This window comes from Chamaea fasciata, unplaced genomic scaffold (genome assembly GCF_029207755.1).
Source record: "Chamaea fasciata isolate MVZ Bird 193981 ecotype frontalis unplaced genomic scaffold, bChaFas1.0.hap1 SCAF_2, whole genome shotgun sequence".
Lineage (NCBI taxonomy): Eukaryota > Metazoa > Chordata > Aves > Passeriformes > Sylviidae > Chamaea > Chamaea fasciata.
This window is the reverse complement of record NW_027094087.1, coordinates 24,355,667-24,360,093: the sequence shown is the minus strand read 5'-3', so window position 1 is coordinate 24,360,093 and position 4,427 is coordinate 24,355,667. Positions and strand designations below refer to the sequence as shown.

General features: G+C 43.8%; 1 long non-coding RNA gene across 1 annotated transcript; it reads left to right on the top strand.

Moving 5' to 3' along the window:
- The first annotated feature begins 212 nt into the window (after positions 1–212).
- Positions 213–4,176, top strand: LOC136285851 (uncharacterized). Its single transcript, XR_010719576.1, has 3 exons — positions 213–254; positions 1,264–1,376; positions 1,953–4,176. It is a non-coding gene; the product is annotated as an uncharacterized lncRNA (long non-coding RNA).
- The last annotated feature ends 251 nt before the right edge of the window (positions 4,177–4,427 follow it).

Genomic DNA, 4,427 nt, shown 5'->3' with positions numbered 1-4,427 from the left:
CCGCGCCCCCGGAGCTCCGGCGTGCTCCCGGCTGGCGCTGCTGCCGCTGATCCCCACGGCCCGGCTGCGCTCCGGATCCCCATCGCACCGGGCTGCGCGGCGGTGTCGCTTTAACATGCGGCATATGCATCTCATTTCCCTATTCGCCGGGCTATTTGTAAACCTAATTTGAGAGGAATCTCTGCCTGCTCTTATCGTTTCGCATCGCTCCAAAGGAAAGGGTCGGAGGGAGGAAACGAAATCAAATAAGAGAGGTGCCAGTAATGCACTTTTTATTTTCCCCTTCTAGTACAATAGCTTTGTAATCATTCCTTTGCAATGTAGGAAGGACTTGGCACCCTTGGGTGCAACCTTCATGTCTTTTAAGGCCAATGTCAGAGAGGAAAAATCCTCTAGGTTTCCTGGAAAGGGATGAATGAGACTGCGTAGCAGATGCACTTCCAGCTGGGGTGCATCACCCTCCTGCTTGGTAGGGAGAAGGGCCTGCCCGAGTGAAGGGCTGTGCTGAGCTTCTCAAGGCTGGGGTGGCAGCAGGCAGTACACAGAGGGAAGCAGTGGGATTTTGAAGAAGTGCACAGTTTCTTCCAAGTTATTAAAAAATGTCGTGTGTTTTGTTTGCAGATTAGTTCAGTTTGTTTGTTTTTGACAACACTCACAGCTATTATCAGGGAGCAGGGGGAGCAGCCTATGGTGGCCCAGCAAGTAAAACCCGTGAAATTTGATTAAATTTTACAGTTAGAAAGGTAGTATTTTACCTCCATAAATTCCTACCAAAGTAGTTTCAACAAGCTACAGGTTTTTCCCTGTCATCCTTCCCTGCTGAGATGCAGCTTTGCTGTTCAATGTTTAACAGCTGGTGCTGCAATACAAAGGGGGGTTTAATTTTCGTCCTAGGTGAAGTACTGCTTTTTGCTTTTTTTTTTTCCCTTTAAATTTATTTTAAAAAAATTCCTTTGTTTGTTTGTTTGTTATCATGATAAAAGTGGTAGGAACTTTTAAAGATAGAAAAAGGCCATGGCAGTTTTTGCAAGGAGTTTAGAGCCTGCTCTTCTGAAGATTGACAGTAAGAAGAATGAGAGGGCACATTTCATGTGTGCCTTTGTAGTTTTCTATTCAGTAATGTCAGTGTGTTTGGAGGAGCGGAGAAATGCTCGCAGGTGTCTGAGAGGAGACCTTGGAAAGGCAAACCTCATCGAAGGAGAGACTTGTAGAATAGTAAAAACAGCTTTGCAGAAGGGATCAGGCAATTGTCTTTGGTCACAGGAACCTTTTGGAAGAGGCTAGAAACTGACTACTCAAGAGGCTTCAGCAAAGCTGCTCCTAGAAAAATGAGTGAAGACAGATGCAGACAAGTGGGTGGAAGATGGGTTGTCAAGGTAAGGGCAAAATGTGTCAAATGGACTGTACAGGGGAAAAAGAACTGGTGAAGAATGGTTTTGGAGGAGTTTTGAGCATAAGGATGAGAGAGAGGATAATGGCAGCAGCATCTTGGATACACTGAAGCTCAATGTGATTCATGGTCAAAGCTCAAGGTAACACAGGTCCAGAGATGGGTTTGTTTTCTTGTGTGCATTCTGAGGGGTCTGCATCAGGGCTTTTTTTCACACAATGAATGAAAATGCCTTTCCAGTGGCAGCTTGGAGGTGTGTATAACTATTATTCAGCCTGTAGTAGGCCTCCTTTGAAACTCTGGCAAAAAAAAGAAAGATGGCAAAAATTTGGTATGAAATTTTCATAGCAAATGTATGCTTTTCATGGGAAGAGAAACAAATATTTTTTTTGTTATAAATAGAAAAAAAAATCAATTTTGGCATTTGTTTACTGCGTTGGGCTATTTTTTAAAACTTTTTCCTCTTTTTCCCCATCTGCTTGTTTTATTTCTTCTTGCTTTGAGTTTCTCAACATAAATTCAACATTTTCTCCATCTGGGGACATTTGCTATTCTCTCCTAGCTGTCAACGTACTTATCTGAAATCTCACCTGAGAAGGCCTTTGGATTTGCTTCTCCACTATGAAGATAGCTGCATGGAGCAATTCAAACATTAGTTATGAGAAAAGAAGCCCTACAATTAGCATGGTTGCATCAGCCTGTGAAATCTCTTCCTAGAGGTAGACCAGTGGTACTGAGGTGCACACATTGCTCCTGTTGTTATCTGCCTGAGGTTTTCAGGGTCTGTCTGCCCTGACTTGCTGCTGATGAGGAAGCAGGGTCAGCAGGTGCAGCTGGGTGGCTGTTTGGAGCCCCTGTGTGAGGAGCAGCTGGATTTGACAGCACTGGCAGCAGCACTCTGCAAAGCAGTGATTTGATGAGAAGAACATATTTCTGCTGAAGACAAATAACAGGACAAGAGAAGCCTGAAGACTCACTGAATGGTAACTCAAACTTCAAGCTAGTGTTTGCAACACAGTGTGTTCTACTTCATCTACTTTCTTCTCCAGAGAGGTGAAGGATGCTTATGGACACCCTGGAAACATTCTGTATGGATTAACCTACTGTAAAGTGGTTTGGCAAGAGGAAGCTAGGTCTGGCTGCAGCTCAGAACTCACCCATGTTACTTCATTAGGAGAATGTTAAGTATGAAATAATTATCCATCTTTCTTGGGTAACAGTAGAGCACAGGGAGATGCTGCACAGTAACCATTTTCCTGATTGTGTCTGGTGGTCACCCTTCAGGAAGGAGTGAGGACATCAGTTCTGACCCTTCATAAGTGTTCAGTGGAGTGTTCCCACCCTGCCTCTATACAGAACAATATCAACTGGACACCCCTCAATTCCTTCCCCAGTCCATTGTGCTGCTCTGGGCAGCTTAACCCACCCAGTTAGATTAACTAGGCTGATTCCTCCAAGGGCTGAGGGAAAAGAGGGAGAAATTCAGTGTGAATATTGGTTCGTATTTGAAAGTGAATTTTCATTCAGAACAGAGCCACGTCCACATGACTGCTGCAGCTAAACCAACCAAGCATTGAATTGAGGCTATTCATAACAAACTGTCCATGAATGGCCTGCAGGGCAAAAACTATCTGCAGGAGAAATTCATGGACAATTTTGACTAATGAATTAATTTGGGAATTTGGCTTGCAGTTTGCAGACAATTCACAAATAGAAAAAAAAAGCCATTTGAAACTTACTGAATAAATGATTTACAGTGAAATATTTGTTCAGCTCTAGTCTCTGTAACATGTATATTTTACAGTGTTAGAAAGTATTTTAGGATTAGCTGTGGGAGCTATATGTCAATGAATAGTCTGTGAAAAAACCCCGTTCCTTTCAGAACAAATATATGGAAAACTGCTAATGTCACCTGCTGCAGAGGGAGCCTGGTAAAGAGCTCAGGCTTGGGAAAGGACAGCTGGATGCCAGCGGTGTCCCAGGGCTCTTCAGAGGAGAAGTTACAGCTTGAAATCAGTTGTTCTTCCTGATTGCAGTAACTGAGAACAAAAATGGGCTGACGGCCTATGTGTGGCAGCCATTTGAGTAATTTTGCTTCTGCAATGATATTCACTGAGAGACTGAGCTGTGATCAATTTTCACCACGGTTATAAGAAACATAACTCAAACCTTGTTATTTAACAAGGGTGTTTATATATTAGAGGTACTAAATGTTCATCTGCCTGGAAGTTCTTTGCAGCTAGGTAGAGCATGACTTTATGCCTTTAATCCACTGCATTTTAATGGTGCTAATACTAACAAGTCCTGCTGGGAGAACACTAGCTACACCTTCAATGAGTATGCTTTCAGGTTCATGTGGAAATGTTCCTAACTATCCTCTCTTTGCTGGTCCTCTAGATTCTGTTCCACACTGCATTGCCTCATTTTAAAGCCAGCCTTCTCCTTCTGTGCATGGCCTCTCCTGCTGCAGGGTCTGTTTGACTGGGTCCTATCCATATATCCCAATGCTTGCTAGCAGCCCTGAGTACCTCTTTTCCCTGGTGAGTGGTGTGGAGTGGGACCAGCTCAATGCTTCTAGATGACAAAGGCAACAGGAACTGCTCCATACTATTCCTTTGCAGCAGCAGGAACTGGCTTCACTTTGGCAAAACTGGAAGTGGAGCTGACTTCTGAAACTCACCTGACAGTGGAGATAAGGTAACTCAGAAAATGTCGATCCAGGACAAAACTGAAAATGTTTCCATTTTGTGTTGGAAATCCTGGACAGCACTTCTGCAAGCACTTTCAAGTGGTGCCATGACTAGCTGTTTATTAAGACCATCCTGCTTCCCCCCCCCCCCCCCCCCCCCAAGTACATTGAAAAGCTTCTAAACCAAGTCTGGCTGGGAGGAGATACATGATGCACAAAGTCATCATATGAAGGGAAGCTATCGAAGCAGTTTGCATGGGATTCCATTGGAAATTAATAATGGGTTTGGTGTGGCATTTTGTGACAAGTGTCTTCAGGGAATAAACCCCATCATATGGATATGAGTTT